We start from the raw sequence: 23,343 nt of genomic DNA, 5'->3' as shown, positions 1-23,343 counted from the left end.
GCTGAAAATGGAGCCCTGTGAGTTCTAAGGGAGTATGGGAGAGCCAGAAATGACAACAGAGAAGAAATGACAAATGGAGGACAGATGAAATAAGTAGAATCTGTTGTCAGAAATTCCAAAAGAAAATAGCGTTTCAAGGAAGTGAAGGGAGAAGGTAGAAGGGAGTGGACAGAATGATGCTGAAAGGAAAAGTAAGATGACAGAAAGTGACTTTTGGACCTGGCACCTGGAAATACACCACCTGAAATCCTGGCAAAAGCAGTTTCAAGGAAGTGATAAAAACAGTTTAAAAAAATAAATAAAACAGAAGCCTGACTTGATGAACTTGAAGAAAGGTGAGAAAACGCTGATAACAATTATATACAGTCAATTTTTTAACAAGATTTACTGAGCAGGAAAAGAGAAAAAGGGAGAGCCAGCTAGAAAGGACTATCATGTCAAGGGAGGGACTTTCAAAGACGGAGGGTGGAAATGTTGAAGTATGCTTAAATAATGCACTAGGAGAGAGCAAATTTTCTAAAATAAAGGAAAGCACCATCCTTGAACTGGGGGACTAGAACAGGATTAAGAGAAAAAGTGGTAATGTTGAACTTAGAACAGTAACACCACTGTAAAAGAACACGCAAAACACACCAGTACAGATGCACGTAAACTGGTAGATCTAATGCTGGGAAGATGCAGCGAGTAGCATCTGATTTGGATTTTTCTCACTGTAATATGAAGTGAAGTCAGCAGGTGTGAGGTAGGGGGAGAGGGGAGGGATTTTGTAGATTTGACAAGAGAAGAGAGAGTAGGATATAATCATCTCTGGCAATGTAAAATCAAATTTAATAGGCATTTGCATTAGAATTTCCTGTATAATTGGGAACACATTTGAAATATGGAGCCATAAATCTGAAGCGAGACCCGTCAGGACAGTTGTGTGTCTTTTTCTCCCAAGTTCTATTCAGCATCTCAGTGCAGCGGCAGTCAGGGCTGCACTGTATCTTGCAGCAGCACTCAGCCGACATGCAGAATTCCAACAGATAACCATTATCTCCTCATACTTAAATACACAGGAAAGGAAAGAGAGAAGTTTTGTTTTGTTTTTTTTTTAAGATTTTATTTATTTATTTAACAGACAGAGATCACAAGTAGGCAGAGAGGCAGGCAGAGAGAGAGGGGGAAGCAGGCTCCCTGTTGAGCAGAGAGCCTGATGCGGGGCTCAATCCCAGGACCCTGGTATCATGACCTGAGCTGAAGGCAGAGGCTTTAACCCACTGAGCCACCCAGGCACCCTGGAAAGAGAGAAGTTTTAAGCCGGCCAGAACAAGCACACAATCCCCCAAGTCTAAGAAAAGACCCTGCTTAGAATGACACCAGAAGAGAGGAAAAGAAAATGAGAGAACCCATTCTCGCATCTCGGTATAACTTGTGGAGTTGTTTTACTTCAACAGTTGATGCCTGTTAACCAAACTCTATAAAGATAAGAACCCAGCACTGTTGGTATATTCAAAATCAATTTATAAAGTCCAAAAAAACCAGACCAAGAATACGACATAATGCTATGGTTGTATTGTGCCAAGAAATCTGAACATGTGACAGAGAAACAGAAAACGAAAGAAGATTCCTGCCTTAAAATAATGACTTGACTTTTGGGATTTGTGGCAAAATAATTATACTGTCATTTGTTTTCATTCTTTAAAAAGAGCTGGGTCTGTGTTGCTCACTCTGTATTTCTCCTTAATTTATTGATAATGACACAAGAAAGCACAAGCATTTTATGGAGAGCATCCACTTATTTTATGCATTAATCTTAATTTCTATCATTGTCTAAAACAAGATACATAACCTTAGACTTTTTTTTTTTTAAAGATTTTATTTATTTATTTGACAGAAAGAGAGAGAGAGAGAGAAATCACAAGCAGGCAGAGAGAGACGGAGAAGCAGGCTCCCTGCTGAGCAGAGAGCCCAATGTGGGGCTCGATCCCAGGACCCTGAGATCATGACTGGAACCGAAGGCAGAGGCTTAACCCAGTGAGCCACCCAGGTGCCCCCTACCTTAGACTTTTGAGCAAAATGTTGGTACTAAGAGAAATAAACATATATATCCTCAAGCCTCACCTCTATTTTTCTTTTCAATTTTATTCTTCCCTCTTCAATTTTATTCTTCTTCCCCAACACTCCTATACTTTATTTAATTTTCTTCTCCCTTTCATATTTTTGTTTCTATGCCTCAGGCCTCACAGATTCAACCAGAGATACAACCCTTCTTGGTGGAAGTCAGACCTAGGAGGCCTCATGACCTAGGAAAAGTAACATTCTAGCACAAACAGAACAATGGAACACATATAGCTTTCTACTTCCTGCTCTCTTGTTTCCCTCTTTCCATCTCAAAAGTGCTTTGTAGATATTAAGGCATTTATTTTCATTGCCCCAAGGCTCTGCCAATGATGAGCGCTATGAGTTAATCACACCACAAAACAGTAAACCAAGCTTGGTGTGCAGAAAGAGGACACCTTTCATACTTCTTTACTTGGTTTCACAGGGCTCAGCTTAAAAACTAATTTAACTTGGACATTTCTCTGTAACATGCACATGGAGAAGTAACAGCTGGAGGCTACCATGGGAATCAAAGCATTAATACAACATTAATAAAAAGCAGATATATTGAGTAGATAATGTTAACAGTTTTTCTCTGGTGCAAATAAAAGCTAGGGATCAGCAAACTCACTAAGTGGTTTTCTTCATAAATTTTGGGTAAAATTCAATGAAAATTATTAAATCAATTGGGTAGAAGACTATTAATCACTAAAGCATTCCACTGAAATGGAGGGAAAGAATCAAGTTTAAAGTTTCTGACTTCATTAATAAAGGATGGGCTAAAGGAAGAAAGGGAGGCAAAAATAAATAAATAAAAATTGTAACTTATAATTTTGAAAATTTACATTGTATTTTCATTACAAAAGCATTTAAATTCCTCTTCCAAGGGGTCTTTAACCAATAGAGTTCCAACTATACACAAAACATGATTTAATTTATAAAAATTCAGCATGCACAAGTGAATTATATAAGTTTAGTTTACATTCCGGTGTTTTACTTCTGAGACACAGTGACCTCATAATAAAATCTAAACTCCCTTAATTAGCACCAAAGGCCCTTAACGATCATCTACATTTCTATTCATATGTCTATATTTCTATTTCCTCCTGCAGTAAGTTTTTTGTTTTGGAGTGTTTTTGTTTTGGGCTCTTCAGTTGTCTTAATGCCATTACCTTATCTCTGCCTAGCATACAAGTACTCATCCTTTAAGATGAAGTTGAAATGCTAGCATCCTGGCAAAGCTTTCCAGCACTGCCCGCAAGCAGAACTGCTTCATCCCCATGACTGAAGGGTCTACACCTGAACTAAGTATGATATAGTATAGCATAATGTGTAAAGGAAAGTATTTTCTAGATTCTCTGTTCATAAATTATATTACTTGAAATACACAAATATTAACTCTAGACTTAGAGATTAAATACAATAAAAACTAAAATATACAGTGAAATTCAAATTGCCAATATTGATTTAAGATGCAGGCAAATCACTGCTCACAGTGCACATATGGTACTTACTACTATGGTCCAAGTGCTTTTGACTCATAAGAAGATTAAACTGTCCCCAAACTTTCCTTCGTCAAAGTGGTAAAGACAAGTTTGCTTCCTACAGCACACCATAACATCATTTGAACTTTGCCTGAAATAAAAGCCTCCTTCTTTCCTCATTGGTCCATAGCAATTACAGGAGTAATACTTAATAACAATGAGATCATAACCACGAATTGAGTGAATATGGATAAATGTGCTAATTATAGGATTTCACCCAGATTTTCCAAAATATGTACATAAATTGTGTTTTAGATTGTCACTGAAATGAAAATACAAAATCATAACATCAGCATAGTAAATTCATAAATCTCAAAACACGTTCAAGGTCCCTGGGGCTGTGAGAGCCCCTGATGAGAATATAATGATTAAGATTGGAGAGCTCTGGATTAAATATTGGTTTGCTATTCATTACCTAAGTGATCAAATGCTCTTTTTAAGTTTCAGGGCTTTTTGTTTTTTAGATTTTAATTTGTGATATAGAGTTGTTATGTGGAATGTATGAAAAATGGATTTAGCACGTGGGAAAAAGCTAGTTACATTCATTGTCACATGCACACATGCAAATAAACACACATATCTACATTATATTTTAATACATAAATTTAAATCCTAAATTCCCCATACATTAACCTGCAGAGAATTACAGAATTACGGAAATGCTCACCTACTTTGCAGGTGGTGGGAAGGGCTAGGTGGGTTTGTGTGTGACTGAACATTCTATATTTGAATGTTAAGTCCAGCACTATGTTAGATAAGTAAAATAATAACCACCTTTGTAAGTTTTTCATCATATACCAAGCACCTTAATGTTTATCATCATATCATCTCTTTCATCACCTTATTCAAAACACTTTCATGGGCTTTTATTTTTTTTTTTTTTTTTTAAGATTTTATTTATTTATTTGTCAGAGAGAGTGAGCACAGGCAGACAGAGAGGCAGGCAGAGGCAGAGGGAGAAGCAGGCTCCCCGCTGAGCAAGGAGCCCGATGTGGGACTCGATCCCAGGACGCTGGGATCATGACCTGAGCTGAAGGCAGCCGCTCAACCAACCGAGCCACCCAGGCGTCCCTCATGGGCTTTTATTAATTCCACTTTATAGATAAAAGCCCAAACCCTCAATAAAATTTAGTAATTAGCCCAAATCACAGTTTTACACATCACAGATATGGTACTCAATTCTAGGGCTGTCTGACTACAAATATCATATACTTAACCAGTCTAATTATAAGCAAAAAATGATTATTTGGTAACATCTCTGAAACCAAATACTGACTAATATGGCTTACATGATACATACACAATAAGTGAAAGGTGGAAAGCTATAGCTTTATAGACCTGTTACCTTCCATGGCTTCCTTTGTTCTGAAGAAATTTCATCTTTCAGTCTTTTCAGAAGACCAGCATATTTTGGCATTCTCATATTGACTCATTTCATTTTTCTCAACTGAACTCTTCAGAAAGTGAGCTTCAGCCCTAAAGTTGGGAGCATTTCTATGCAGGTCTGCCTTTTAAAAATGACACTTTCCTTCCACTTAAAATGACGAGTGTAAAAAAATAAGCCTTTAGTTCTTCCATACATTTGTCTCTTCATTTACACTGGATAGTGTAAATGTGTATATGGATGGTGTAGATGTGAAAGTGTACTGCGAACTATTAGAAACTAAATAAACGTAAGACATTTTAACTTTTAACTTTATGTTGACAGACCAGAAAAGGAGCCAAAAGCTTCAGGCAGAAAGAAGGAATAATTCTACATCTATAAGACATTACCTCGGGGCACCTGGGTGGGTCGGTCAGTTAAGCAGCTGCCTTTGGCTCAAGTCATGATCCCAGGGTTCTGGGATGGAGCCCTACATAGGGCTCCCTGCTCAGCAGGGAGCCTGCTTCTCCCTCTCCCCATCCTTGCCCCACTCATGTTCTTCCTTGCTCTACGCTCTCTCAAATAAATAAACAAAAAATCTTTAAAGAGATAAAGATTCTCTCTCTCCCTCTCCCTCTGCCCCTCTCCTGCTTGCATGCATGCTCTAAATAAATAAATAAATAAATAATCTTTAAACTTTTTAAATAAAATTGGTGGAGAACAGAGAAAAAGGAAGTTAAAATGAACAAAAATCAAATAATTACATTACACTAAGCAAGGAATTGGTAGTTTATCCCAAATGTGTAAGACTTCATATAGGGAAGTGATACAATCAGATTTCCAAAATTTAGGAAAACACACTGAAGGGGAATCATAATTTGGGGGACAGAGGGAGAGTTAGATAGCTTTTACAGTAATGCAAAAAAGATCAATTTGACTTTGCCCTGAAGTTACACTGATAAACTGAACTAGTAATGAGAACAGACAAGCTAATATACTTTATACTAACCAACCTCCCTTAAATCAGGTAAGATAGCCTGTGCTGACTCTTCCTCTCACAACACATTTTATAAGTTTTTTTTACTATCTCCAAACTAAATCATGACCATTTCTCTAAACCTATTACTCCTTGCTTTTAGCTCCCTTAGAAAGTCATCTGCAAAGAACTCTCCTTTTTACATCTCAATTAAAAGATCACATATGAAGGTAATAAATTTTGGCTACCACTTTCAAAATAGTTAAGTTTAACAAACTTAAGTGATTTTTCAATTTAGAAACTCATAACTAACACTGAAATGCTTAATACCTAGACCAAAGAGCTAGCAACAACATCTTAACAATGTCTTTTATGGCCAGTGGGGGTAAATATCCCAAGCAAAACAGAAACGAAATAATTCTATCTTAAGAAAAATAAGTGAAGAAAATTCAAGCAGATACATTTCTTCCTGTATATGACAAAGGTCAAGTTCTTCCATTTCATTAGACTTGTATCATCTTCACTGACAAAGACCAACATAAACTCTACCAACCAAACACCACCAAATCACCTTACAGCTGCCCATTTAGACCCCTGATTTCCTCATCTTTATCTCCTAGTCTACAATCTCAAATTCTGAGACCTCGAAGTCATACCGATAATAGAAACTGGAGGTTGGAAGGAAGGTTTCTGCAAAACTGTAACCCGTACCGAAGCCAGTCAACTGTCTTGAAGTTTTGTGACCCACTCCTTTCCCCCTGCTCCATTCTCAATTCTGTTACTCCATTATACTGCTCAACATGTTTTTATACAAATAAATGACCAGGTAACAGGTGCTAATGAAAACAATGTTTTTGCTCTAGTATCCTGAAGAGTTTCACTTGTCTCTGTACCCATGCCAGTATGACACCCCAGAGGATCTTTAACAGAGGCAAAAGGTGGCATTACTACCTTGAAATCAATGGAGAATGGATTCTTGTAAGTTCAAATATGAGCTGATACAGAGAAATCAACAGGGATAATGTTAAATGTGAAAATTTTTTTAAAAAGATAAAAATCAATTCAAGGGGCACCTGGGTGGCTCAGTGGGTTAAAAGCCTTCGGCTCAGGTCATGATCTCGGGGTCCTGGGATAGAGCCCCGCATCAGGCTCTCTGCTCAGCAGGGAGCCTGCTTCCTCTTCTCTCTCTGCCTGCCCCTCTGCCTACTTGTGATCTCTCTCTCTGTCAAATAAATAAATAAAAATCTTAAAAAAAAATCAATTCCAAAACTGTTCATTCATAGCCAGTGTTCTAAAGCCTTGCCAGTCTAAGCAACCTCCACAAATCACCATCATCGACACTGAGAGCTGTTAGAAATGTAAAAAGCCCAAGCCCTATCCAAACCCACACATCAGAACAACATTTTAACAAACTCCAACATAATTTGTACACCATTAAAATTTGAGAAGCACGGTTCTAAATTAACCTTACCAAACAAATCACACTATAAGTTCTTTTGGAGTTTTTCTTGAACAAAGCTGTAAGTGTTGTATGAATCATCAGGGGAACACCCGGAAATAATCCCATCACTACTGAAGGAGTATCTCATACAGCAGGCTAGAAATGGTAAGAGTGGCAATTCTCACCAAAGGATAACACAATTAATCCAACTTCTGACCCCCATACTCCAAGGAGGTAAAAACATATATTTAAAACATATTATAATCTACAGACTGCATCTGGACCTCACAAGGATATACAAAACAGGAAACAGGAAAATTAAAGTATGTTGTAAACATGAAATCAGAGAAACCGAATTTGTACTAAAGACTCTGCCATATTGTAGCAATGACCCTGAGTAAGTCCACTAACTCCGCTGAACCTCAATTCTCTCATCTGTAAAACAGGAAAATACCATCCACTTCATACCATTGTCATGATATGAAATGAGATAAAGAATGAGATTGGGAGGAATGATGTTTGTCAGATCAAATACTGAAAGTCCTTTCAAATTTATATTTCAGATATGTGACAATGTCTTAGTATAAGTATGTCCTGGTATTTACAACACATTAATACTAAAAAAGTAGTCATTGTTTATAAATTTAACTGGTAACTCATATGTGTATTTGCTAAATCTGGCAACCATATACAAATTCAAATTTCAACTAACTGTAAATTTAGACTTTCTTCCCTTCGCTATTGAATTTGCCATCTTTAGCTCATGTACAGAATGCCACATAATTGTCTACAGCTGTACTAAGAAAAACTACGTTTACCACTTCTCAATGCATGATGGCACAAAACTCAATACTTTTCAGCAGAACAGTCAGGTAGATCAGGACAAGTATGTGTTTATACATTTTTTTCTACTAATGAATAATTCAAAATATAACACTATATTTCAGGAGAAGTTAGTTAATGGAGGTGTGGCTACAGTGTGCTTGCATAACCCATTACAAAAAGACTAGGCAATAGTATTGCTTGAAAGGAAAAAAAATAAGGAGATACATTCTTGAAAAATAATGCTGTTTAAGAAAGCCAAAAGAATGACAGGTAGGAACAAAAAAATGCAACTAAAAACAGGTCATTCTCCTAGATTTAAAAACTCTTGTCTATGAATCAAACTCCTTGTAAACAGATCAAACAAGGTCAGAAATGCTTTTGGGCCTACAAAATCCTGAACAGTTCAGCTAAAAACAAAAAGAAAAGAATGAAGCTTTCAATATATAGTTACACCTCTTTTTGTAAATGTTACCTTATGAGGTCTTAGAGCTTAGTATCAGACAATAATGGAAAAAAAAAAAAAACAAGCCTCTTAAGATGTACAATCAGAGAAATGGCTCACTGACTCATCACTATAAATAAAAATATCTCTGCTTTGTACTAAATGGAAACAGGGACAGAGGAAAGCAAGAGAGAATGAGAGAGGAGGAGAGAAAACAAGTAAATCTGTCCAAACCAGAAATGCTTAAAAAACAAACACTACGCTTAAGTGTCACTATTAACACAAAACAGGTGGTTAAAACAAACACTTAAGAGTTAAGTATCTTGCCCAAGGTCCCATAATGAAGTTATCCAAATATCCAATCCAATCTTAAACTATTAATACTCTCTTAAGGACCTGCTCAATTGGACTTGGCAAAACCACAATTAAAATGGTGAAATGTGGGGCGCCTGGGTGGCTCAGTGGGTTAAAGCCTCTGCCTTCGGCTCAGGTCATGAGCCGGGGTCCTGGGATCTAGCCCCGCATCGGGCTCTCTGCTCAGCGGGGAGCCTGCTTCCTCCTCTCTCTCTGCCTGCCTCTCTGCCTACTTGTGATCTCTCTCTGTCCAATAAATAAATTTAAAAAAAAAATGGTGAAATGCTTCTGTACAGAAAAAAATACTGCACTAAATTCCAACCTGAAGCTAAGAAAGACTTTTTTTACACCACAACCAAAACGATCTTTGCCAATGGAAAAACAAAACCTGTTTTATTCTTATAAAATAAGAAAAATAAGAAAAACCTTATTTTATTCCTTGGAAAATAAACTTATTTAGAAGTAAGTATACTTAAATGGCATTTATTACTAGAGTAAAAACTATAAAAATGTACCACCTAACAATATGATAATTAGCATAATTTGTAACTCAGAGAAATATGCATACAACAATGACTTCCACAGACAAATTCTTCTGGGGCAGGGTTTTGTTTAGAGATATTTAGATCAAAACCTGTCATACAAAAGGCAAAAGTGCTAAAACCTCCCCGTAAAAATATGTCCACTTCATGTTTAAGTTAGAGATCAAAGTTCTCCAAACACAAGGCTTCATGGTATTTTGTCACTAAAGCTGAACTGTGAACTGTGAACATGAATTTCACCAAAACAAAAGGAAGATGAACATGAGTGAAAACATTAACCCAGGACTATGGATACCCAGAGCTCTATTTACCAGGCAAAGGATGGGAAGTTATCTGCTAAGAGAAAAGGAAGGGAACAGTGTAAATCTGATAAAGACACCTCTTCAAAAATTAGATCAGTATAAGTAGGAAAGAAGGGCTAATTTTATTTTTTGTTTTTTTAAGATTTTATTTATTTATTTGACAGGCAGAGATCTCAAGTAGGCAGAGAGGCAGAGAGAGAGGAGGAAGCAGGCTCCCTGCTGAGCAGAGAGCCGGATGTGATGCAGGGCTTGATCCCAGGACCTTGAGATCATGACCCAAGCCGAAGGCAGAGGCTTTAACCCACTGAGTCACCCAGGTGCCCCAGGCTAATTTTGCTTTTTACTGTATTTCAAACCCACACAAATTGCTTTATACCTTTTTTTAAGATTTTATTTATTTATTTATTTATTTATTTATTTATTTAAGAGAGAGAGAAAGCGCGAGCATGCACAGGAACACAACTAGGGGGAGTGGGAAAGAGAGAAGCTCAGCAGGAAGCCTGATGCAGGGCTGGATCCTAGGACACAGAGATCATGACCTGAGCCGAAAGGCAGATGCTTAACAACTGAGCCACCAAGGTGCCCCCAAACTGCTTTATTCTTAAATAAGTCAAAGGTAAGGCGACTTTTTCAGAAATATCATTTAGGTCATCAATTTAAACAATGAGAAGAAATACCAGGGAGTAGAAATGGGAAAGAGAACCTTTTTGCCTCAACATCTTATCTACCTATAATAGAAATGTAGCACCTAAAAAGATAAATGGAGTCTTAAAATATCATTACAGAAGGAATATGTCTCCTTTTCACATTTTCTACAGATATACAACTTTGCCCTGAGATTCTACTTTGCACTTTCTATTAACCGTGGTAAGAATCAATAAGAACAGTATACTACTTTAAAGAACCTGAAATATATCACACCATACTACCATACTATCATATGCTAGATCCCACAGGACTCCATGAAAAGGCAAAAAGGAGTATCATAATAGCTCTATCTATTGATTGTTTACCCTGTACCAGATGCTGTTCTATTTATATGAACTCATTCAGTGTTGACAACAACTCTTTAAATTAGATAATTATCGCAATTTTACAGATGAAAACACCACAGATAAAAATCTACCTAAGAAGATTCAACCTATCCGGGACTCTACAGCTCATACTCTAATTCTGTCTATAGAGTACAGAGAATACATAAAGTCCTGAGGTTGAAATGAGAAGATCTGGCTTCAAATCTAATTCCACCACTTACTAGTTGGTTGACCCTGGAGAAATCATGTTCCCTAATCTTTGTTGCTCATCAGAATGATAATCTGTCCTGTGTAACCCATACACTACCTGTGAGACTCAAAGAAGACAACTGCTTTTATAAACAGTAATTTATATGATGCCATTACTATTAGAAAACAGCAGCCAAGTAAAGTACATATGGTGTTAACCATATCATTTTTGGAACCACATCAGAAATTCTCATACTTTCATTTACATTTCCATGCTCACATGCAAAAGAGATAACTTCTAAAATTCAGGTTTCTGGGGTGCCTGGGTGGCTCAGTCTATTAAGTGTCTGACTTGATTTTGACTCAGGTCATGATCTCAGGGTTGTGAGAGCGAAACCCATCAGGCTCCACACTGGGTGTGGAACCTCCTTGGGATTCTCTCTCTCTCCCTTTGTCCTTCCCCCTCCCTCTTTAAAAAAAAAAATCAGGAGGCGCCTAGGTGGCTCAGCGGGTTAAAGCCTCTGCCTTTGGCTCAGGTCATGATCCCAGGGTGCTGGGATCGAGTCCCACATTGGGCTCTCTGCTCAGCAGGGAGCCTGCTTCCTCCTCTCTCTCTGCCTGCTTCTCTGCCTACTTGTGATCTCCGTCTGTCAAATAAATAAATAAAATATTTTTTAAAAATTCAGGTTTCCAACTGTGCAGTGTTAGTTTCTGTTCCTAATAAAGATGGACAAATTATTTAATGGGCTCAGAATTTATGCTATTCACCTGAACAGTGGAAGTGATAAATCTCTCTACATACTTGCTGGGAAGAGCAACTGAAATGAACTATGTAAAGATTCTACTGTAGTGCCTCTGGCACTTATAAATCGAAGTGGCACCAGCTGTTTCTATTATCTCTTGTTCTACCATTCAGCAGAATCACAAAACAAAACCAAAATTTCAAGGGTGTAAAGGATTGTGTATGTAAAATAATTTTAAGATTCTTCTAAAAATCCACAGACTATAGCAATTTTCCCTCCAACATTCATGCTGCATTTTCTATGTCTTTGATGAAATTTAAATTAAAACACTTTTTCTTCTCATTCCCCTGGTGACTCCTTTCATCTTTATTTCGCTCTCAGTCAAAACCTGCTCAGTCTGATTCTTGCTTTTTGACTACTTTGTCTTTTGAAGCACGTAACTTTGAATCCACTCTTCTGGTAAACCTAGAACTTCTGACATTTTATGTACTCCTAACTAGATTTCTAGACATATCTTTCCTTGGGTAAGTGCTATTGTTTCAGCTCCTCATTAAATAAAGCTCAAGACAATGTTAGTATACCATGCTCTTAATCTTTGTTTTAGTACAAGCATACTGACCTTGAGGTGAGACTGAAGAAAACAGCAAATCCAGGAAGGAAATGTGAGAGAGAAAGTTAGAAAGAATTAATAAGGACAATATTCAGGAAATAATGTTATTCATAGACACAGACAAAACATAAAAGCACAGGATTAGAGAAGGTAAGGGGGTAACACAGATTCTGCACAGGCACTAAAAATTAGTAATTTCAGATTTTCAACTCTCAACAACTGTTTTTTCATATTAGATTACACCATTGTACCTTAATGTAAGTTTCAAGGAAAATTTTTGTTTAAAATTTACCATTTCTTGAAGCAGGGGAAAGAAACAATTTATTAAAAACAAAGGAAAAAAAGAGAAGGTCAACACCTCCCCCTTCTCATTTAAGTAGTTAACTGTGATTTCACAACTTCAATCATCTTAATTTTATACATACCCACCTTATAACTGACTACTCCTTTACACACCCCCAACTCCATTTCTGGGATACAACTTATCCACAACAAAAGCAGAAAAACATCAAGAGATTCAATCATTCTGTGGAACACAGAATTCTAAATGATGAGGGAGAACTTGAAATAATGATCCCAAATGTGAAAACAGTAACTTTTTCCTAATTAGAACCTAATTTTTTTTCTCATTCCAAATCTACCAAAATCTACCTGAAATGGTGCAATCTAAAAGCAATAATGAACAAGAATACACAGCTCTATAAACATCACTCCATTTCTAATAGTGTTCAGCACTTAGAGATGCAAAGTTGCCATGCTCAATATTCCTACATAGCATGAAGCCCCGGTGGTTCGTTATTGCTTTTTGTAACAACAGGCAGTTTTTCCCTTTTAAAAATTAATCAATTTCACTGAAGTCAGTATTATCCTCCAAATACTTAGACTTCTAGTGGCTAGTGCTGTCCAGATCGTCTTTAGGATCTAAATTTTATTTTCAGAATCTAAAACAAAAGGTTCATTTCTTGAATGCAAGCACCATTTCAATTTGTACTTTAATGTTTTCTAATGTTTCAGTATTTAAAACCAGGGTTTTTAAAAGTCATTGTGAAAATAATGAAAGGTAAGGATGACAAAATTTATTATTCCAATTCTATAAGATAAAGAGAAATGAAAAACAGAGAATAAAAATGACTTCCTCACAAGCACACAATGTGTAAGTGGCAGATCCAGGATAAAAATATGGGTCTGCTGACATCTCCCTGGGCATATTTTATATGTTCTGTGATGCTTACAGATTCCTAAAGGGAATGTACAAATGAATCCATGCATCTTTGGCATATTTAACACAGTAGAGAATGCAGACAATGTTCAAATCCAAAAATAGGCCAATCTCTAAATGACTGTTCCCAAGTATCTTTTCTATCTTTGTTGGTTATGACACAATAAATCAGAATAATTTTAGATCAACAATGACACTAACTGAAATTTCTTATGGTTGCAAGGCTTTAAATAAGACTTGGGTAAATCCACCAGGAAAAAAATTAAGCTTACTCCTATCAACAGTGAGCAACTTTTTACCTATTTCATTGTTCATGAGTCATATTTCACTTTGGCATCAACCTACAGCTCTTGGGAAATTGATATGGAAGAAAAATATGCATATAGAGTAATTCCATAGAATTCTAATGTTTGCCCCTTTATGTAAAAACTTAAGGTAACCATTAAACAAAAATTCCTATAAAGACTATACTAACAAATTACAAGGTGCTGTGCCCACAAGAAATTTTGGAAAAATGATCTAATAGAATTGATTATGCAAAGCTGTATGATTTACTCTTCTTTTAAATGAAATCAGTGAAATTCATCAAGGAGGAAGAAGAAAGAAACAAGCAGCTTCCTCAGAAAGCAAGCTGAAGCAAGCAGGATCAGATAAAGAACCAGTCATCTTCAGTTATCATATTCTTAGTATATTTCTTTCCTTTTTTTTTTTTTTTAAAAAAAAACACAGCCCATTCTCCCTCAAGCAAGAACACACAACCCCTGCAGCAGCAGTCACTTCTCCTCTACTCAAACCACACGAAGACCACATTTTCTGACACTGAACTTCATGGGTCAAAGATACATAATCATGAATTTAAAAGAAAGGAAATTCTTCTCTAAGGAAATATTTTCCTCATAATTGTGTATGAGTTTATGCCAAAGCTATATACAGCTTAATTAAATTTTTAGACAGACGATATCTGAAGACCTTAAGCTGAGTATCAATTTGGCATTTCTTTACAAAAAAAAATTGTAAGTATGAAGACTAAATATGTAGGTTTACATTTTTAGGTTATACTGTGTAGATGGCTAAATATACTGTGAAACCAATATGAAGCAATCACAAACATAAAGCCCATTTTCCCAATAAAAAGGTCCAAAAAAATTTCAGGTCAACCTATTTAAATAAATAAACAGGAAGCAGGTAAGATAATCAAGTATCTAATTATAATAGTAAATATATACATTTGGTCACACACACATTTAAAATGAGGTACATCAGAAAATAAAGTTAATCTGGAAATACTTTCTTCCACTTCCACATTCTCTGAAACAATTTTATTCACTCTCTTTGCATGCATCTTCAATATCAATTCACCAAGGACAGAAGATGTACCATTACTTTATGTATCACTAAGATGAAAAAAAAAAAAAAAGATACTAATTAAACTATGCAGTGCCATTATTTGCACACATATCCCAAATTCAGAGATGTTAAAATGTAAAAATAAAAGTTACAATTGGTATTTCATTGTGACAAAAGAGGTAGGAGGTTATCTAAACCTCTATCTAACCTACAGATCAAAAAATAATCCCACAGGATTATTTTAAATTATATAAAAATACTTTATAGATATGAATTTACTTTTACTATTACAGAAGGAAAAGTATAGGCACAACTGTAAACACATTACAAACATATAGAAGAAATGAGTAAAAAATATTTGCAGTATCACTAATAAGTGTATAACAGACTAAAATCTCCATCTGTTTAATTGATGAAAGGTCTGAATATACAAGTGATAGATAAAAATGGAAGAAATGTGGGATGATTAGACAGTGAAACGAGAAAGGAGCTCTCAATAATGATATATACTGATTAGGCCCTCAATAATGTAGAGTCACAGAGCAGAACATGATAGACACTGTAAGAATAGTACAAATAAAGAAAAGAGAAATTACTACCTCAGGGAAGTCAGTAAAACTGGCTTTGAGTTAAAAGGGGTCAGATTCCCAAAAATGAATACAGAAAAAGAAAATTTTAGTCAATGAGAAAAGAATAAGAAAAAACAGATGAGAAAAAAGGATTCATCTTCTAATTTTGAGGTCAATTTTTTTTTTTTACAAAAACAGAGGTAATTCTACTAAGACTATCAAACCAAAAATTTAAACTATCATCCTATAAACTAGTTCACATTTCCCAAAGCATTTTAGGAGATATATGAAAAGTAAAGACAACTCCATTTTCATTATATAAAATTTCATACACCAGTAATCTTTAAAAGCCAATCAAAAACTCAAGAGACCAAATCCTTGAGCCATGGCATTTAAGCCTAGCAACTATCTTCCCTAATTTTTCCAAATACCACCAGAAAAATTCTTTCTCTTACATATACATCCATGCAAATAATACCCCAGATTATACCTCACTCCTGACAGGATAGGAAAACAATCCCAATTTTGCTGGTGTTAAAGCTCAGTTCAGTGCATTGATCTTCATGCACAGAAGTACAGATTTATCTCACTTACAAAATGAGATTAAGTTACTACTTTAGCAGCTCAGACAGCTAATTCAGGGGCTAACTACCTTAAGCCTAAATTCTGAGCAAAGTGAGAACACTCTTGCTTTAAAAAAAATAAATCGGGGTGGGGTGGGGGTACAAAATCAACTAAATCTTATGACTAGATATACTCCACTTTTAAAATAAAGCCAGTTGTTTATAAATCAGTACGTAATTCCCTTAGAGATATTATACATGCAATTTAGGTTTTCTTGCTAGCCCACAAAATTTAAGTTTACTCATGATGCAAGAGCCTCAAACTAATAGTTCAAGATGAGGGTCTAAAAGAGATGGTTAGCAAAGAAAATAAAATTAACCAACAAAAAGTGAAAAAACGAAGTTTCCTCCATTATAAGTCTTTAGAGGACTTGCCTAATAATGTGTGTGTGTGAATGAATAAATAACAAAAAATTTGTCTCTGATTCTCTTGCTTCCTTAGAATGTTAGCAGTAGCAGTATCCTGGCTTTCCCTCTCTATTTCATGTCTCCACACCAGAATTCCAGGACCTGAAATTAAAAGTCTAGGGTCCAAAATTACCTACTAGTGTTCCAACCAACTTCTCAAGTCATTGTGATTTAACACTGGTCTTAAAAATTAAAAGACCACCCTGAAGAGTACAAAGTTCCCTTCTCTATGATAATCGTATATCCAGGGGCACGTATTAATTGGGTACGCTGAGTATTACTTCTCAGGAGAGCTCAACCAAACCTTAAATTGAAATCTTATCACTGAAATTTCCAGCTACTACACAATTCATGGGAAGACGCCTCTGCTAGCACCATCACGAAGGAAAAGACAATAGCGGCTCTTTGTTGAAGTCTTAAGTCTTCTGGGGTCAGAAATATCTTTATTGAGTTCAAACTGACGAAAAAGCTAAATCAGACTGGAAAAACTGGCACCTGGTGACAAAGCAACCAACATGCCAGTTGCAAAGTACCTGTCCTCTAAGACAGCATTCCCACACGTGGGAAAAGCCTTTGACCTCAGCAAAATCTTCAAGTGAACAGCCTCTGAATCATCCAAATGTCTCCAACTTCCCCTTGTAGAAGGCAAGCTCATTAATGAAAATCTGAACATAGGAAGTTAGGGGGGGGAAAGGGAAGGAAAAGACTCTAGGTTTCTGGAATTCTTAGGCACAACTCTATTATCACCTACTTACTTATGTGATAGAGGACCAGACATTTAATAATCTCTCTGTGCCTCAGCCTCATTATTTGTATTTGAAAAACTCTCTATATAAAGAACCGTTTCCAAAAACAAACAAAAAAGTCATGATGCAAGAAAGGGCAGCTGAAAAAAAAAAAGAAAGAAAGGGCGGCTAAAATTAACAAATACAACTATTAAAGTACATTAAAACTTTGGGGGAATCTTTCTAAGAAAAGTAAGATCTACCTGATAAATACCAAAAGGAAGACATGCAAGGCTTGCAGAGTTCCTACAGGAAATTTCCACCCAAAATATGTGCCAGTTTGCTTTTAATGTTTCCACTAAAGGACAGAAAAAGAATCAATCATTGAATACAAATGAGGTAACAGTAATGCCTACATTTCAAAGTGAAATAAGGCCATTTCTGCCACAATAAAAATTTGTTTTTAAAAGGTCAAAATATATCCCTCTTTAAAACAGTTGCCTGATTGAAGGCAAAAATCTCCTGTATAATGAAGGCCCTTTCAAAAAGTGAAGGGACAAGATCTGTTCCAGGCATTTGGGTGAGGAGATAAAGTAAGAGAAGAGACAAAGAGAGGACTGCAACAAAGGTAAAGAAGTAAAAAGATTAACAAATGAAAAGATATATTATGCTCATGGGTTGAAAGAATTAATATTGTTAAAATGTCCATGCTATCCAAAGAAATCTATATTCAATGCAATCCCTATCAAAATAACAATGTATTTTGCACAGAACTAGAATAATTCTAACATTTGTATGAAAACAAAAAAGATCCTCAATGGCAAAAGCAATTCTGAGAAAAAACAACAAAGCTGGAGGTCTCACAAGCCCAGATTTTAAACTATACTAAAAGGCTACAGAAATCAAAACTGGAACAAAAACAGACACATAGATCAATGAAAGAGGATAAAGAGCCATTAAATAAACCCACACTGACACAGTCAATTAATCTACAACAAAGAAGGCAAGAATATACAATGGGGAAAAGACATTCTCTTCAGTAAATGGTGTTGGGAACACCAAACAGCTACATACAAAAGAATAAAACCAGACTACTTTGTATCCCACATTTAAAAACAAAACAAAACAAAAAACTCAAAATGAATAAAAAATCCTAAATGGTAAGACCTGAAACCATAAAACTCCTAAAAGAAACCATAAGTAATAAATACTTAGACATCAGTTTAGCGATATATTTTTTTGATCTGTCTCCTCTAACAATGGTAACAAAGGCAAAAATGAACTACTGGGACTATATCAAATCAAAGAGCTTTTGCATAGCAAGGGAAACCATCAACAAAACGAAAAAGCATCCTACTGAATGGGAGAAGATATGTGCAAAAGATGTATCTGATAAAGGACTAATATCTAGAACATATAAAGAATTCACACAAGTCAAACACCAACAACAAAACCGAATTAAAAAAATGGGCAAAGGACGGAATAGACATGTTTGCAAAGAACACATAAAGATGGCCAACTGACAAAAGATGTTCAATACCATGAATCATCAGGGAAATGCAGATCAAAATCATAGTGAGGTATCACATCAGTCAGAATGGCAGTCTCAAAAAAAGACAAGAAATAACCAGTGTTAGTAAAGGTGTGGAGAAAAGGGAACCCTGGTGGGAATGCAAACTGGTATAGTCACTGTAGAAAAAAATATGGAGGTTTTTCAAAAAATTAAAAATAGAAATACTATGAGATCTGGTAATCCACATCTGGGTACTCACCCAAAGAAAACAAAAACACAAATTCCGAAAGATGTATGCACCCCTATGTTTGCTACAGCATTATTCACAAGAATCAAGATATGGAAGCAAGCTAAATGCCCATCAACACATGGATAAAAAAGATGTGCTATATATTTTTTAAAGGAGTATCACTCATTCATAAAAAGTAATAAAATCTTGCCATCTGGGACAGCTGGATGGACCTAGATGGTATTATGCCAAGTGAAATAAGTCAAACAGGAAAAAATAAATGCTACAACAACCACCAAAATACCAAAAACAAAACAAACAAAAAACAGAAATAGACTCATAAATACACAAAACAAAATGGTGGTTGTCAAAAGGGAGGGGGAAGCTGGAATGGGTGAAATAGGTGAAAGGAAAAAAAAGGTACAAACTTCCACCTTAAAGGAATTAACTCATGGGGATGAAAAGTACAGCACAGGGAATACAGTCAATAATAACTTTGAATGGTGACAGATGGTTACTACAATTACTGTGATAAGCATTTCATAATGTATATAAATGTCAAGTCATTATGTTGTTTACCTGAAACTAATATAAAATTGTATGTCAACTCTATTTCAGTTAAAATATATATAACAAAACAAAACAAAACAAAAAAATAACTCATAGGTACAGAGAACAGATTAAGTGGTTGCCAGAGGTATGGATTAAGGGGGGATAAAATGGTTAAAGTTTGTCAAAAGGTATAAACTTCCTGGGGATCTAACATACAGCATGGTGACTATAGTTAACAATACTGTAGTATATTTAAAAGTTGCTAAGAGAATAAATCTTAAAAGTTCTCATCACATGAAAAAAAAATTTCCATAACTGTGTACGTAGAAGACATTCACTGTAGTTATTGTGGTGATTATTCTGCAATCTACACAAATACTGAATCATTATGTTGTATACTGAAATTAATATAATGTCATATGCCAGTTATACCTCAATAAAAACAATTTCTTTAATTAAAAAACATTTTAAACCATTATTGCAGAAGTCTGAAAAGATACTAAATCAGAATTCTATCAGCCTACATTACTCTTCTCTCAATATTTTAAACATTATGCCAAAAATCAGCCTCTGTAAAATAAATCTAAATAGAAACTCGACTATGATCACTTTAGAAGCAAAATTCTTAATTACATTCAGGGTTCCTGAGGCTAATCTAAATTGATCTACTTATATAAGGACAGGTAAAGCTCCAGGGTTTATTTATTTTTGTTTTTGTTTTTCCTTAAATTGATTATTAAGACTATCCAAAATCACCAGGTGATAACTTCTTAAAATGTCAACTTGGCTGGGCTAAAGTGCCCAGATACTTAACCGAACACTAATTTAGATGTTGCTATGAAGGTATTTTGCAGATATAATTAAATCCTCTAATCCCTTTAAGTAAAGGAGATTATCCCAGATAATCAGAGTGGGTATAAATGAATCCTTTGGAAGGCCTCTAAAAGCAGGGCTGAGGTTTCCCCAGGAGAGAAAAAAAAATTCTGCCTGTGGACTTGGCAGAATTTTTGCCCATGCCCATGGGATTTCTATCCTGCTGATGACCTTCTCTTTCCGTTAGCTAGTCCCCCAGATTTCAGACTTCCTTTGACAGTCTCTCACAATCATGTAAGACAACTCCTTGTAATAAATTTCCAGACATTATATATATGTATTTTCTACTACTTCTGCCTCTCTGGTTGCACTTCCAATTTATACACACCACAGAATAAAATATGAATTTAGAAGTAATACTTCTTATATTTAGTTGGGAAAATATTTTATATGTGCAGATATTTATATATATATATATGTATATATATATATATACACACACACACACACACACATATATATATATGTGCAGATATATATATAAATCCTTTTAAAAACTGGAGAGTGGGGGCACCGGGGTGGCTCAGTGAGTTAAGCCTTTGGCTCAGGTCATGATCTCAGGGTCCTGGGATCAATCCCCGGATCAGGCTCTCTGCTTGGCGGGGAGCCTGCTTCCCCCTCTTTCTCTCTGCCTGCCTCTCTGCCAACTTGTGATTTCTCTGTGTCAAATAAATAAATAAATAAATAATCTAAAAACTGCAGAGTGGTACAACACTGAGTCATCTTCTAACAGGAGCTACTATTGTTCTACAACGTCAATGTAAGGGACTAACCATTTTTTATCTAGATCACAAAGAATAGGTCTGGGAATTCTTTGTGAGTTCTTTAATCTTGAAGATCCTTATGTAAGAAGTACTAGGAAATGTGCAAAATTTACTAAGAATTTTCTCTAGTTCAATTATTGTAACAGTCTTTTTTTTCCCCCCCATTTGGAAGGCTGCTGAACACCCTAGAGAATGAATTCTACATCCTGAATTAGGGTGTGGCACTACCGTCACACTAGTAAGGGGACATTACTTAAAGGGCATTCCAGCATTAGACGATGCTGGAATCATCTAATGACAATCATAATCAAGACGATGACATCATAATCAAGACAACAAAGACGATGACAATCATAATCAACAATACCAGAACCTTACCAGAGAGAAAACGTACTTTTTCCACAAAACAAGTACCCAAGAATTACAGTTTAACTTGACACAAACTGGCTGTTCTTTAATTCTGATCAAGCAAAATTCCCAGCAAGTCTCAGCAGTAGCAGAAGCAGCAGGAGCAATTCAGTCTAGTACAGTACTATAGCCTTACATAACACTCACTTTCCCAGGAAGTCCCAAACAAACCCCCCTGACGGTGCAGGGACAGAAACCTGGCGTGGAAGATACAAACTGCGGGAGACTGGCTTTCTGAGAAACAGCATGGCCAAGAGGGGATACAAACAGAGAGACACACAGAGACCAAAACCCCAATGGATTAGGACCATGATAATACAAATTAAAAGAAAGGTGAAGAAATTCGAAAGATAAATTATGGGGAGACAGACACCCACACGTTAGGAAATAATGGAATGGCAACACAAGAAGCAAATAGTTAGTAAGAAACATGGCAGGCACACACATGCACCTCAGTACTAAACAGGGGAACAAAAGGCATAATATAATCCTAACTGTCTCTGACTATTATTCAGATCTCAAACTATATAGCTGAGCAACAAATTATAAACCCAGGAGCAAAAACTGAGTTTTAAAAACTCCTTTTTTTGGTAGCCAAGAAACTTTGTGTCAAATCCTGAAACAAAATTACAATGCTGCCAGAGGCTAAAACTGTGCAGTGCTTTTCAACCTTTTAAGTTATATTCTGTGGAAAGAGTAGATCATTTAAAACTTTCTCAAAATTTAAGAAATACAGTGGTTAATAAAAGCAATTTGTGTGCTTTGGGTATAAAATATAGATTTAATCCTATTTCTTACTGTCTTTCAAGTCACACCCAACTCCAAAAATCAGTATTAGGTCCAAAAATGAATCAAGAAGTTTTTCAAGCAAGCTGCCTGGAATAACAAGCAGTAATTTCAATGTACATTCTACTACAAGAAAACAAACCAAAAAATGAAACTTGATCAAAGAATTTCTCTTCTGAAATATTAAAATATTTGGTGGGAAGTCACTAATCCATCAAAAGTATTACATTTTAAAACCTGTGCAGCACTGCTGATTTCAGGCCAACACAAAAACAGAGAGGCATGTGTTCATGTGCATATGTAAGTGTGTGTGTGCTGGGGGACAAACTGCAATGCAAACATGGAAAAGGGCATACAAAAATTCAATAATCTCATCTTAAAACGGGTAATTTTTAATTCTGATCTAAAGATTCTATCCATTCGTCTTATCCAGAACCAGAAAATATGAATAGAGTTAATATCAAAAGTAAGAGGAATCTCGTGAGTATGCAATCGGTATAGTGAAGAAAAATTGTGAGGGTTAGACTTTACTGTTTTAGTTTCTTGGGAACAGAATAAGAGAAAAATCAATTCCACAGGGGATTATCAAATCTCCCAGTCACCCCAAAATTTTAAACTTAATAAACAACTTATGAAAGTCATTTCATATTTCCCAATCTTCAAGAACATGAAAATAAAATATTCCTAAGAATCAGCTCCAAGAAGCCACATAGGTTAATGACTTCATTCTGTCACTGTTGTCTCTATTTAGAAGAATATAGGTGATTAATGAAGTTCTACTAGAAGAACTACTTCTATGTACTTATAAATTTATGTTAAATACATGCTGTAAAAAAAGAGATCAAAAGGCATTTACTTAATCTTTAGTATAAAACACCCT

General features: G+C 35.7%; 1 protein-coding gene across 3 annotated transcripts in view; it reads right to left on the bottom strand.

Moving 5' to 3' along the window:
* ERC1 (ELKS/RAB6-interacting/CAST family member 1) overlaps window positions 1–23,343 on the bottom strand; it is a 549,895-nt gene that overhangs the window by 338,322 nt on the left and 188,230 nt on the right. The window lies entirely within an intron of this gene.

This window comes from Martes martes, assembly GCF_963455335.1.
Source record: "Martes martes genome assembly, chromosome: 8".
Classification (NCBI taxonomy): Eukaryota; Metazoa; Chordata; class Mammalia; order Carnivora; family Mustelidae; genus Martes; species Martes martes.
Note: the sequence above shows the minus strand (reverse complement) of the source record. Positions and strands in the feature narration are given on the sequence as shown.